The sequence below is a fragment of the Dermacentor silvarum genome, chromosome 8 (assembly GCF_013339745.2).
Source record: "Dermacentor silvarum isolate Dsil-2018 chromosome 8, BIME_Dsil_1.4, whole genome shotgun sequence".
In the NCBI taxonomy this organism is placed as follows: Eukaryota; Metazoa; Arthropoda; class Arachnida; order Ixodida; family Ixodidae; genus Dermacentor; species Dermacentor silvarum.
The window spans coordinates 61,495,129-61,510,116 of record NC_051161.1 but is presented as its reverse complement, the minus strand read 5'-3'; the positions used below and the strand labels follow the sequence as shown (position 1 = coordinate 61,510,116).

The 14,988-nt window shown below is 46.3% G+C and overlaps 1 long non-coding RNA gene across 2 annotated transcripts in view; it reads left to right on the top strand.

Moving 5' to 3' along the window:
- The window catches only part of LOC119462677 (uncharacterized), a 37,720-nt gene extending 28,988 nt beyond the window's left edge, over positions 1-8,732 (top strand). The window contains exons 2-4 of one of the 2 annotated variants that reach the window (XR_005194143.2): positions 6,054-6,171; positions 7,755-8,011; positions 8,494-8,732. This is a non-coding gene — a long non-coding RNA (uncharacterized LOC119462677). Of the gene's footprint in view, positions 1-6,053; positions 6,172-7,754 lie in introns of both variants that reach the window. The other variant, XR_007468377.1, reaches the window with a different exon arrangement.
- Positions 8,733-14,988: the final 6,256 nt, after the last annotated feature.

The following is a 14,988-nucleotide window of genomic DNA, read 5'->3' as shown; positions in this document are numbered from 1 at the left end:
CACCAGGACACGTGCTCGCTCGGCAAATGGCTGCTCTTAAGCGACTGCGTGCGCCGACTTTCGCTGAACGGCTTAGCCGCACTCCTCGAGGAAGGGCGAACCAACGGGACTGCCAATTCGTTATCGCGCGAGGCGTGCGGGTCTTCGTTTGCGGCAAGGACAAATGTAAGGCGTCTCTGCTGTGCTTCTTATTGGGGAGAGTGCTTCGTTCTCGAAAGACTCTAATAGTAGAATGTGTTCCCTCTCTGTCTCTCTGAGAGGAGGAAAGCTTCGCCTCGCGAAAGCCAACTCCAGCTTCTCTAATCAGAGAGATTTGAAACGCAGAAATGCTCTGATGAGGGAACCGCGCTGAATCTATTTGAATGAAATTCACTGCATTTAGATCGTACTGGAACTGCGGCTGCAATGCGGCGCCATCAACGAAGATAAGGATTGTGGTGCGTATACCTTGCAACCATGATTTATCAGAACCCACTTCTCATCGGCCTGAACTATAGGACTATCGGCCTTGACTATAGGTATATCGGAACCTGACAAATAAAAGGTAGTCGGTCTGCATCTATAGCATCCTCAGTGTTTGACTGTAAAGTCTGCAGTCTTCATAGTATCATGAGCGGATTTGTGCTTTAGGTCAACGAATTTTTTTTCTCGAAGCTTTCAGACCTTTGGTAGATTTCAGAACAACTGAAACTCCAAGATTAATTCTCCGCCGTAGTGAGATATTGCAATTTTATAAGTTCTATGTTTTGTCTGCATCCGCATACCGAATCTGTACGAGTGGGAATGACTAGACCTATAGGCATGCATCCAAGGAGTAGAGGAAGCACACATGAGCACTGTAGGCATCGATCAAGAACTATTAGCACTGAATGGCCCACTCGAAGCAGGACCTGCTAACAGTATAAATTTATGCCTACACCGTAATTTTTACTAGGGAGCAGCATCAAGTCATATGATAATACCACCACTTTTAACAGTAATTGAATTATGTGGTTTCACGTGCCAAAACCACGATTTGATTACGGCATACGCCGTAGCGAGGGACAACAGATTTACTTTGACCACCCGAGGATCTTTAGCCACTTTTAACATTATGTCACCAATGGTCATCGTACATGCCTTGAGAAAAATTCTTACTGTCGAAAAAGATTTGTAAGAAATCATCCTTCACCATCGAGAACGGGACCGAGCACTGGACTGTGTAATTCATGCCTCGTGTCTAAGTTTCAGCTTAGCATTTATTATGTCTTAACTAAGGCAATTTGACGCTCCGGGGAATTCTGGCGGCTATTGTTTTTTTTTTTTTTTTCACTTTAAATACCAGTTACCCTTACTCTTCAAGCCACACAAATAAAAACTCTTCGTTGGGAGGCGTATTTTGTTCTCGTGAACAGCTATCTTCTGAGGCGAGTAAAATTTTGCTAGGACGCAATCCTACCCGTTGGCACCGTCAAGACGTAGAGCTTTATGAAACGTACGATGATGGGGTTGAAATGCGAAAACGTCAGTGTACTTAGATTTAGATGCACGTTAAGGAACCCCAGGTAGTCGATATTGATCTGCAAGGAGTCCCCCACTATATAGGCGTGCCTCATAATCATATCGTGGTTTTGGCACGTAAAACCCTAGAAACTTAATTAATTAACGCACGATTACGGGCACCACTAGCGTCATACTTGTCTAAATATATGGCTGACAATAGGCGTTCACCATCGCTATCAATAACTGACGCCAGTAATTAGAATCAGTACCGTATGCTCGTTAAATTGATCGCATCTCAAGCCTCGGTGCCAAGAGAACATAATCTACCCCTCCTCCGAGCTGTCTTTAACTCCGTTAATGCATCGTTCCTACTTATTAATTCCGGTCACGTTTCGCCGGCATACAGTCCCGCGTTAAATTGACGTCATCGATATGTGGCATTGTTTCGCCGTTTCCTATGGCTATACGGTAACCTTTTTTAAATAAATGTATTTAAGGAGAGGTTGGTGCCTATATGTGGCGCCGACTACTCCTCTTCTGTTACATGATGGTTGTCGTCGGAAAGTTGCCAACAATAACAAAACTGGACTAATAAATACGTAGACGAACATTCAAGTACTATGTGTTAACTGCAATATAAATAAATGTTCGCTCATCAGAAGAGTTCACATAGCATAAACACTCACAAAAACGAAGTGTTCCCACGCAACGCATGAGTTCACAAAGCATAAATGTTCACAAAACCAAGATGTTCACACAGAAGATGTTGGGCACTTGCGAATAAGGTACCTCTTCAATGCTGCGCTCTAAATACAAGTCTTGTACGCAGACACAAATGCTCCATGAACACGAAGATACGATAAACATGTAATCAAGAGTGTCTGTTAATAATAACAACGTGAGCAATAACTGTTATCTGAATTAGTATTTTTGTGATATTTTTGATTCCTCAAAAAATTGTACTAAGGCACGCGCAGCGGTTTTGAAGTTTTTCTGTCGGCCATGGACCCAAAATTTTTCCTAAGGATAGTGGCCGTCGAACCACGTAGTTTTTCCGAAAGCTTCTTACGGGGAGCATCATATTTTTTACAGTGTAGAAGAATACTCACTCAAATACTCGACAATATTATACTCTGAATATTTTCCCGTATAGTTCTCGTTCAGACTTGTTCTTGCACAGTTTTTTCCCTCCCACGACTCAGTGCTGGAATGCTTTGCCCGTAAATGTACGCGAATGTCCTTTAGATGTATTTCTTACTGCTATTTCACAGTTGCAATGTGTATGTAAAATTCGTAGTTTTTTTCCTACTCCTGCTATTGCCAAATGTTTGGCTGCAGTGTGTACAAATAAATAAATAGAAGGTGTTCTATGCATTCTTCATCTTCTTCACATGAGCATGTTGCACTGTTAGTTTTTTTTTATCCTGTACAGGAAGATTTTGGTATAGACAGTGCCTAGCCGAAGCCTATGAACTGTTGTTTCAACAGATCGGCTAATTATATAAGGAATATTGAATTCTATTCTAGGGTCAATGGGATATAATTGAAACTTCTGCGCATCATTAATGAACCAAGTTTCCTTGGATAATCTACCGCATAGTTTGTTCAATAAACATCGCGCATCACTCGTTGCTAGAGGAACTAGTGATCATTCATTCTCTTGATGAGCTGCACGTGCCATGTGATCAGCTGTTACATTTCCCATGATTTCACAGTGACTTGGAATCCACTGGAAGGTTATGTCGTGTTGTAGATATTTTTCTATGGCGTATGTCTTCTGTATTTCTTATGTCAATGCGCTGTTTGTTTTTCTTGAGCTGATTTCATTTAGGCTCAGCAATGAGGCTTGCGAGTCACTCAGAACTACCCAGCGAAAAGGTCCTGACTGCTGACATATGTAACGTAAAGCAGAAAGTATTGGGTAAAGTTCTGCCGTTGTGGACGTTGTAAAGTGGCAAAGCTTATAATCTCTTTTCTCTTGGTATGCATAAATATAAAACGCTGATGTAGAGCTTTGTTGCCGGCATGATCCATCGGCATATACGTGAATGCGATCTACGTACTTAGTGTAAAGATGTGATTAAGTTAATTGCTTTATTGCAACTACGGGCATATCACATTTACTACCTACTCCGAGAATTGAAGTGACTATTTCTGGAATCGCAAGTCGCAATGGGGGATGAGCTGCGCATGCAGGCCAGTATTCGTAAGCAGGTAGTAAGTTTTTGCACCGCCGTATTTCCTCATGTATGCGCGCAGCGGTTCTATCCTCAAGGTCTTGGCATAATGGATGATTAGCGTGTTGTGTTGCCAGACGAAAAAAGTGACAAGTTTCCGTAAATCTTAGCACATGCAAAATTGGTTGGCGGGACTCAGCAATTACCAAAGCACTGGCAGATGCACGGGGAACGCCAAGACATATGCGAAGGCTTCTGGCCATTGATCTATGAATTGTTTCCTCTAGATTACGGGATATTCCATGTAGGACAAGAGCAGAGTATGCTATTCTTTGTCTAATGATTGCCGAGTGAATGCGTAATGAAGAAGAGGTTGAACTACCCCATCTCACTCCAACAAATCGACGAAGATTGTTGATTAGGGAGTTGAATTTCTCCTCTAATGCTTTTATTTAAGGAGCCCATCATAGCCGTATGTCTATAATAATACCCATGAACTTGTGTTGCCGCACAAGTTGCAAACGCTGGGAGTCTAGCACGAGCTGGAATCTCTTGAGGCATTTCCTTGTGAAATGATGTGCAGCCGTTTTCTCAAGTGAAAAAATCATTCCTCTACTTTTCAAAGAATCATTAATCATTATTAGGCCAGCTTGTAACTTTTGCTGAACGGCTTGAGTACTCGAGTCAGATGCCCATAATGCACAACTCGTCTGCATGTAGTGAATAATTCAAGGTAGCAGGCAAGATACGGAGTAATTCAGCCATAACACAGTTAAAGAGAAATGGAATGAGTACACTACCTTGTGAAACGCTTTGATTCACTTTATGCTCTGTGCTTTTGCCATCAGCAGTTTCAATATAGATTTTCCTGTCTCTTAAGAATTCCGCAATCCATCTCTGAGTTCGGCCAACTATGCCCAACTGAATTAACCCATGCAGTACGTGAGTGTGGCTGGCTGTGTCAAATGCACGCTTTATGAGAAACACTGCAAGGGTGATTCTTCCACAGCTCCTCTCATGATCTACGTATCTAACAAGATCTAAAATAGCATCCATCGTGCACCGGTGCCTGCGGAAGCCCGCCATATTTTAGGGTAGTGCGTTGGTGCACTCTGTCGACCACTGAAGCCTAAATCAATCATCTTTTCTATAAGTTTACAAACGCGACTTGTCAGGCTGACAGGTCTGAAAGAATCTAACGATACAGGAGTTTTACCCGGTTTTAGTATTGTAACCACTCGTGCAATTTTCCAAGAAGGAGGAACACATTCCGATATCCACGCATCATTCAGTAATTTTAATAAAGTATCTGTGGCTACAGGACCCAGGTATTTCAGGGCCGCATATGTGACCCTGGCAGGTCCAGCTGCTGTCCTCTGGTGGCACGATACAAGTGCGTTCTTTAATTCTTCTAGTGAAACCGGCTGATCTAGGTCATGATCATGATGATCGCTATTGATAGAAAAATTGATCTATGCTTTGACTTCTTAGGCAGAGTTACTGTATTCATCTGTGTTTACTGCAGCACTTGGGCGGGTAATAAGCTGATAAAACTCATTTGCATCGGTTATTTCCGATACTTTGTGGACTGAAGCTAGAGCTCTAAACGATTGTTGGGGCGTTACTGGTCCACTTAAAGAGCGCATAACATTTCATAATTTTGATTCAGATGTAAAGGGAGTAAGTGAACTGCAGAATTCCTGCCAGCGCTTTGTACCAAGTCACTCCAGCTGCCGACCCATACGATCATACATCTTTTGGAATTCTCGGTAATCTTCAAGAAGGCCTGTGCTCGATATTTTCTCTCAGCTCTGCGGCGTATAGCTCTGAGCCTCATGGCGCGCATAGATGACTGTGTCCTGGGTGCGCTTCTTAGAGGCAATGCGAAATGTCAAAATTATACCTTCTAAACCCTGCTATTACCTCGTGCGTGCATTTCTGTGTGCACGCGTTTATTATGTCAAGTATGTGTTCCTACACGGACGCACGCACATATACACGGGCACACAAGTGTCCGTTGTGTTGCATTCATTCTGTCCGTTATGTGTTTATATGTTCGCATTATGCGAAGTATGTGCCTGCGCCGAGTATAGTGGCTAACTATAATGGCGGCACCAGTCATGGTCACATGATGAGGCTTGTCTCTTGCGCATAGTTTCGTGAGGACATGCGCTTTAACATTTTTCTTGCCTTACGAAAAGCGAACTGGGCTCGTACGTGCTAATTGCAAAAATGTCTACGCCACCATCTGCTTGGCAAACTGCCTCACGGGCAAGATAGCTTGATGAATATGAAAAGTGTCTTATAAAAAGCAAGTACGTGATAAAATCGTCGTTATTGTGCAATGTGCTTGTAATAATAAAACTTTGCTAATGAATTATCTTTGTTTCGCAGATGCAGTGATCGACCTGTACCCTCCCATGGTGACTAGATCGCCACCGTCCATATACCTCGCGCGCCCATGTGACGAAGAATAAATCTGCGCTGGAAATTCTCTTAAAATGCACTGGAGGTGAGTTGTCTCAAGAGAGAAAAAAATTAAAAAGTGACAGAAACAAAGAAGCACCAAAGGCTCCTTCGTTATTAAATTCAATTTTTGAGTATTTAACGTCACTAACAGAATACTCGAATGTGAAGCTGCTTCAATTAACCTCTCAAAAAGCCTTTGTGTACTCGTTGCACACACGTGAGAGCCCCAATAATCGCGTACAATCCCTTAACTTAATGCAACTTCTTTATAAGCAGAAATGTAATCCCACCAGATGTGCTAAAGCACTTATAACTTTTCCCCGCACTCTTTCAGACTCTGTTACTGCATGAAGATCTGTGTTGTGCCACTTCCTGTGGCAGTTTTCAGCCTCCACTTTCGCCTCAGTTCTTGTTATTTGGTGTCATTGTTTTAAATGTCATATTCCATAACAACGACCCCCTTCTGATATCAGTTCTTTGTTCTGAAATTTTTTGGGTATTTGCGACCAAATAAATCATGTCAAAACTGAGAATGTTTGATTTTCTGGGTAATGCCATCATTCCTTTCATTGCGCTGGCAACACTGCGTAAGGACAAAATAAATTGGCACACCCGGAAACACGTCCCTCGGGTAAAAGAATCCGATGTCGAAGGCCATGCGTTTGTGTACTGCAAACACCAAAAGTGATTGCAGGAGCTAGCAATGGTTCATGACTGCTACGCGTCGTTTTGTTTTTGCATGTGTGTCTCGGTGGTATTCTAGTGCATTTTACTGCGCGAGTGATGGAACTGCCGCCACAATTCATCGGTGACCGTTGGCTGCCAGAGCGTGTGGAGCCAAACATCCCATGTTGTCTAGAACTGTTCAAAGAAAATGACACAGTGGTGGCCTTTGATTTCCTGACGTCACACAGTCCATGCCAAATTGGAAGTTGTCGGTGGAAGGGGCCTAAAGGCAGCGATTTCAAAAGGAAATTTTGAGTTAAAATGCGAGCCCTGTCTGTCGCTGTGTGTGTGTGTGTGCGTGTGTGTGTGTGTGTGTGTGTGCTGGTGTGTGGTGTGCTGTGTGTGTGTGTGTGTGTGTGTGTGTGTGTGTGTGTGTGTGTGTGTGTGTGTGTGTGTGTGTGTGTGTGTGTGTGTGTGTGTGTGCGTGTGCGTGTGCGTGTGTGTGTGTGCGTGCGTGCGCGCGTGCGTGTTTAAACATATCGGGCCCTCTAGTCGGACGAAATAATTGCAAAACTATATTTGCATTAGGTAGCCTGCAACCCACGCAGCTAACTCGTAACGCACTAAGCCGAACCTAATGCGATATGTTAGCTTGATTTCGTTTAGGCGCTTCAAAACTCAACGCGTGCCTAATTGAAGGCACAATCGCACACACTCCTTTACCATCCTGCTTGCCGCTCCTCCGCTTTTACACACGACCGCTCGGCCCTCGAAGCATGGAGTCACCTGACCCACATCTTCATCGCGACTTCGGAATGTAAACCTCGTCCACTTCAAGGACTTGTATGACGATATTAGCTATCCAGCCTGCGTAACTTGGACGCAGCTTGCTTAAATTGCGGCGCACAAAGCGGCTACCGGTGTGGATTGGTGTGCAAGCATTCGCGCTCACTCTCGCAGCTCGTCCGTCGATCTTCCCGCGCACCGTGCGAGCCGGAGATGCGCTTCGTCCCTGGCACCGAGGCGTCCGCGCTGCCCACATCGCTGAGAGGCGGTTACTGCAGCATCAGGCAGCGGACGAAGTCGGCCTTGGCGAGTTTCTGCGGGGTCTGCAAGCCACAATGCGCTGCTACCGCATATGCATGGCTCCAATCAGCACGACTCCAAACGCGGATTTTCCGGTTACAGCGTGGACGCCAAGGCTGTTTCTAACGACGGTGCGTCGGCAGTTGTGAGAAAACTGCCTGATGCGAGGACTTTGTGTTCGCAGGTTTCGCCGAAAGAAAAAAAAATGTGCTGAAGTCATCATCACATGATGACTGTCAATGTAGACAAATAGCCGTACGCTTTTAGAAGGCTTCTCGCTTTATTGAACGAATGATGCGCTTGAAGGCATATACTTCTTGCAGTGAGAACGTTAGGTAGCGTTTGTTTAGTGAGAACGTTAGGTAGTGATGAGAGTTCCGGCTATTCCTTTACATGCAGAACAATGTTACGACTGAATGTAAACCAAGGTTGTGAGTTCGCTTTGTCGCCCTTTGCCTATCTTCACAACCTCCGCATGCAATAGTCCGGGATATTTAAGGAATTTTGACGAAATATTTATTTTGCAGTTGCAAATGTCATTAGATATATTTACTGTTGACTATGAACGTGCGCCGAAATTCTGTTTCAAAAGAGCACGCGCCATTTGTTTCAGTGGTGAAAGACCGATTGCCGACCACCGACCACTGGCCACCGACTATCGACCATAAAAACGGGAACGACAGCTATTCGCTTTAAAATGACAGGGACTCGGATATAACGAGAACAATACTGCCTCTAACTTCAATGTATGGGTTTATTGGAAACAGGTGACAAAAATATACACAAACACTAATGAGGCTCATAGGCAGAGGCACCTTGCGCACAATAAATTACATTCACGAATGACAGCTCTTTTCCAAAGATATGGACGTCGGACAAAAGCGCAGCAGAACCAGACTTGCTATTGCGTACGGCTTCAACAATCAAACATCTAAGAGTGTCCTCTTGGTTGGGACACAATGAATCACTCGTGAAGCAGATGCTTAGGACCGAATAAAATTAATATCTGAAGTTCAGCACTCGTGTGTCATTTCCATTCATCGTTGCTTTCTGGTGGTGCAACATGCCATGCCTGCGAGGCCGGACCTGTTTATTTCCCACAACGGCCCTGAGTAAGTTAAAGTTGGGCAAGTTGGTTAAGATTCAAGGTGCGAAAAGGGAGGCGTACTAGCATAGACACGAGTTCAACGACGCACTTCTCCTTCTATTTGTCTCCACGTTTGTTCACGCCCACCTTCCTCAATCTCAATCAACTCGCTCAACTTACAATCATTCTGAATCCTTGAGAAAGTCTGAGGCTTGCCCTCGTAGGCATGGCATGTTACCCGCCACGAAGTAGGCACTAATTTAAGCGACCCATAAGTGTCAAACGATGCATGCTTCTTAAGGGGTTCACAGAGAGCTTCCTCCTGCCGAACACAAGTTAGACTTTCAACTAAAGACCAAGCACTCGCATTTGCAACGCGATGGAAAACAAACAATACAAGTGTACTAGTGTACCGATATATCCCTGCGCGCTGAAAAAGCACAGGTAGTCCATATTATTTCCCGGCCGGGTCACCGGGAATGATTGGATCTTGCGAAACCTGATTTTAGTGCACCTCGAAAAAAGCGCGGGAAACATCACGGACACTGAGACATCTCGCCTTTAGTTCTTCCTCCGATTTCGCGCAGCATGAATGCGATTTACCTTAAAGCTGTAATTTTTTTCTGAAGTTTGTTTCGGCCTTAATCCTATCGATTTTCGATGCACCCGCCATGACAGGGGCGGTCTAACGCTCGCATGAATCCGGTATACGTGGTCGCCATCCCATAGCGCATCCTGGGAACCTCTTCGGTCAGTTCGCCGCGCCGTTTTCATTCTCGAGCGCGGGGCACGATTCAATTACCTGCGCCAGCGTGCTTCCGCGGTCGGCCTCCGTGCTTATTCTCTTCCTGCAGTCGCATGCACGCGGCGTTGCGTGTACGTGTTTGCGCGCCGTGTACGCCGCGGGAATGTACGCATATACTGTACATACGTGTGTAGGAATGAGCGCGTGGTCTTGGAGACGAGAAACGCAACTTGTTGGCAGCGCGTGTGAAGTGGAGCGAGTGGGGGCACGACTGCGCGTGCATGCGCGAATTAAGAACCGCTATTTTTCACGAATACCGCGGAGAGCCGGAGGAGGCGGCGTTGACACCGAGCAACCTGTTTTCGCCTTCTGCTGGGTCAAGGGTGTTCACCCGATGCCGCCGCCGCCGGAATGTCGAAGCGACGAGGTGTTCAGGAAACGAGGGAGGGAAGAAACAGAGCAATAATAATAATATATCAAAAAACAAAACACTGCGAAAGAAGAAAGAAACGTGCACGATCAGCGAGTTGTTGTCACATCTGTCATCGCGTTTGCTCTTCGCCCTTGAATTCCTGCTTGCGGTTCAGCACGGGTTGATGGGCTGGTTGGTTCGACATACTGTAGGCAGCAGCGCTGGAAGGATAAAGCACGCAAGAACGTAAGAAGTGGCATCGCAAGCTCTGAACTGACAAGTGCAGGAATTTTTGCCCAAGCAACTGCTATACACACTGCAGGTGTGAAGAGCGTGACAGTTGCATCACAAACAGAAAGAGAGATATGTGGCATGACACTTCTAGGCTGTCATTGCCTATTACAGCAAACTGTCAGGTTATTTATAACTGTGCAGTAATCTGAATTTTTTATCCAAAGAAAACAGAGAAAGGTAATCAAAACAGTTGTCACGTGCTCTCTGCAGCGTCATTGTGGCCATGTAAGTATATCGTAAGGTTTCTAGCGATAAAACTAAAATTGATATGTCATCGCTCGTGATGTTAGTTTTACGTTCTTGCGCCATTTGTCCTTCTCTACGCTTCTTGCTTATTATGCACACGGCTGCTTATATGTGCACCTGTTTGTCGGTGCGTGGTACCTGCATATACGACTTCTAGGACAACAAGAACGTGTCTGCTTAGACGGGCTACGCAGCTGGCCTGTATACTGCTCGGCCTGTGCTTTGGGATTCGCACCATTCTACCGTTCCTACGTCGTCGTGATACAGGTGCTATCACCTCATGCAATATGAAGGCCACCCCCGGCAAGATTCTTTTCACATTTGAGGGAATCGCGTTCACATAAAGAAAAGACTAAGCTCGTCGTTTGCCGTGCATTGCCAATGCCGCACATGTTGCGCCGAGCCTTACAAGGCGAATAACTTAATTATACAATAGGAGATGGATCAATGAAAAATGGAGGAAAAGTCGAAAATCTCGCTAAGTCGGAGCCGATCAGACTTACGATGTTAAGAAAGGCTAGGCCAAAGCCAGTTGTAACGGAAAATTGCACCCTTTGGGTGACGGGCAATAAGTTCGCAGGGACATTGCAGCAGTTCGTGCACGATACAGAGTTACAGGCTTCTATTTTGTTTTATTTTATCCCCCACATGCCTTACGGCAAACCTGCCCAATGTAAAAAGAAAGAAAGTTAGCTGTTACGAAGCCTTTTCGAAGAGAATTCGCAAGCGAGTAATAAATGAACCTAGACTGGCAGATTAGGGTATTCGAACTCTATTTGCATTTTTTCCCCTCGCGAAGATGACTTGACAGCGCAAGAAAGATAACAAAAGTCCGGGTTGTTTTTTGCAAGGGTAGAAGGGCAGTCAAATTTGTGTACCATTGTCAAAGAACGCTCGCGTTGTCAGCTCACATGACCATAGATCTTGTGTTGTTACTTCTTGCTCTGTTGTACGCTGTTGTACTGTTGTACAACAGAGCTCTGTTGTGCGCTGTTGTACTTTCATGCAGCGGTTATTAAACGCTGCAAAACTAAACTTTTTGAGTACAACTACCTTTATTGTCATGCTATGCAGTGTGTAACGTCATGCTGGGATTATGTTTCTGCACCGCACAAAATTCAACTTTTCTTTCATGCAGTGTTGACGTTTAGCATTACACAGTTTACAATCTGAGCGGAAGTGCAAAGAACGGTTCTTACGAATGCACACTTTGCGACATCGACGCTGTGATGTGAAAAGGACGAAGGGCATGTTTGATGTTTGATGTTTGTCGAGGAAAGAATGGTAGGAGAGGTGTATGAAGAAAGAAGTAGGACGCGAAAGACAGTGTAATAACGTTCACTATTATTCATCTGTCTCAGTTTTGCTTCTGTGGCTTAATAGAAACTAGCATGCGCACACATGCTATCGCCATTGCTACCCGACGTGACACACGCGGCTATTTTGCAAGACAGCTGCAGCCATGGTCAGCAAAGGCCGGGAGAGTTCGAAAGAAAGCTACGCTTTAAAGATGACCAGACGCGGCAACTATTCACGTGTATTCAGAGGCACAGTCAGATTTGAAGGTCTGGCAGAAATTTGAAGGACCTAGATATTATAGGGCAGTTAATTGAAGCGCATGCCATGTTTACAGATAATGCACTCGATGACATAACATACATGACATTGCGAATCCACTGCTACTGAAATGCAAGCATAGTGCAAGTTTAAATTGCTTTGCCAGTCATGTGCTATTACGCATGCAACTTGGGAAGCTTTGCTTCTTGTCAGCGTGAACTTGTTTAAATATTTTGCTTGAAATTGGAGCTATTTTAGCTATGAAGGGGTGCGACGAGGGCTCAACTCATGAACTACCGCATCATTTGTACTAAAGACTTTTTGTTGCTCTCGAGCACAAAATAAAAGGATAGTTTCTCGAACAGGCTATTCAGCTTCGCCTGTGGGAGGAACTGTCAATACTTGTACAGCAAACCACACGCGGACCTTTAGCAAGCGCTTATAATTGGCAGAGGTAATTCGGTTATTTCTGTCTTTATTCCAGTTTATATATATAGTACAACTGACGGTGCACGTCTGCTCATGGATACGGAACCACAATGTGGTGCGACGTAATGCTACCGCATTTCTCTCGCATTTGCTGCTATAGCGCCACTGTTGTTTATTTCTCTTTGTCCATTCCTGGTGTGACGTCATCCCTTCACCAATGCTACATTTGTCGCCGACATGTTATTCATAAAAAAAAGTCGCAGTTTCATCCGAAATAGTAAATTGCGATAGCAAATTAGTGGACAGCTACACAAAGTAAGGATAGTAGTTTATGGGTCATATAGTCTTGTAAACATAGGCGTACTAACTAAATGATCAAGCATGGTTTCATGCGCGCACAAGCAAACATGAAAGCAACTCACTCGATGACTGCGGAAACACCCTGTCAAAACGCTGGAGTGAGTAAGCTCGGCAGCAGCAGCGAGCGAATTGACCTTCGTACCGCCGCTCGCATCAACGCGAACTAAGCCGCGAAAACACAGCGCAAAGCGGACTCTGTTCCTGCCGCAGATGGCTTTCGAGATACAGTGGCCGGGCGGGCGCACGCAACGTAGAACCCCCCCCCCTCCCTACTCTCTCCACGCAGCCTTGCGGCCCAAGCGCGCACCCTACGGCCGCACGGGCCGCACGGAGCAGAACACGCCCCCCTCCTCCCCCCTCCTCCTGAGCGTTGAGTGCGACTGGAAGATGGCGCGCTTTCTTCCCGCTTCTCTCCCTTGCGTGCGTGAGATTGAGCCACGATTGCTCAATCACACTCGCACGCTTTCACTCGCACATACAACATACGCGGCGCGGCGACGATTTTATTGCCCTCGGACTTTATACGGAACCTCACGGCGACGGCGATGACGATGGCCACGGCAGAATGCACCTGGAGTGTCCATATAATTGCTATCGCAATGAAAAAACTCGCACGCCCGAAAGGCGAAGCATTGATTAAGATATCACATTAGTAGACAGCTATACGAAATAAGTATATTTGTTTATCGGCCGTACAAACTTGCAAACATTCGCTTACTAACTAAATTAACAAGCACGGTGTCACGCGCGCGCAGGTAAACATGAACACATCTCGCTCGATGACCGCGGAAACTCGTTGTCAAAACGCTGCAGTCAGGAAGCGCGGCAGCAGCAGCGAGCGAATGGACCTTCATGCTGTCTCTCGCTTCAACGCAACTAAGCGTCGAAAGCATAGCGCATACGAGAGGGAGAGAGAAACAACTTTATTAAAATAAAGATCGTGCTTGGTTACTGTGGGTGGAACCCCTCTTCCAGGGCCCCACTGGCTATTTCGGCACGCCGGGCCTGGTCGAGGGTGGCCAATTGGCTTCCCAAGTCCAGTTCGGAGAGTCGCGCCTCTGACGACCAATTGCTAAGTGTGTCGTTAAGTAGCGGCGAGACGGCGTCTGCCGGACGCTGCGTACATTGGTAAGTGATGTGTTCTTGTGTCGGGGTGGAGTGGGACCATGGACATCTGTCGCTGTGTTTGTCGGGAAACATTTTGTGGAGTCTATGTAAGTGTGGGTAGGTGTTTGTCTGTATTCGGCGCAAGTCCCTCGCCTGTCGCCTGTTGAGCTTGGGGTGAGGTGGAGCTTTAGTTCATCTTCCTAGTCGTTGTGCCTCAAGTATGTCTCTCGGTGTGCTGCTGGGTGTCGGAGAGGCGTCCGTTCGAGCGGTATGTATCGCGGCTCGGCCTTTATACCTCGAGCCAGACGATCCGCCCGATCGTTGCCTTCCACTCCGGTGTGTGCGGGACACCAGGTTATCCCGTGGTCCATTTGGAGGCTTGGTCCTAGTATGCGAAGGACCCCGGCCGGTAGAACTCCCCGAAGCAAGAGCCGGCAGGCGTCTTGCGAGTCTGTAAGTATATAAGCCGACTAGCTCTTGGCCTCAGCGTCTCGAATGGCTAGGGCTATGGCCGCGGATTCCGCCGTGGCGCTTACGAAGCTACCGGCATTGGGCGTACTTTGTCCACATCGCAGATTGCTTTGAAGATGAGGCCCGCGCGGGCGCGCACTTCGTGCACGTCGCAGACCGTTGTCAAGATATGGCGGTCGCGCGGTCTCGCCGTAAGCAGCAGCCGCTGCCGGAGTTGAATGTCCCCGCCGTCCTCCCTCCGTGCCTCGCGCGTGACAGAAGACGGCGCGCTTCCGCATGGCTTTCTACCTCGCGCGTGCGAGATTGAGCCGCGATCGTCGGATGACCCTGGCAAGCTTTCACTGGCACATACCGGTACAGCGCACGGCGCGCGGCGACGATGTTATCGGGTTTGGAATAC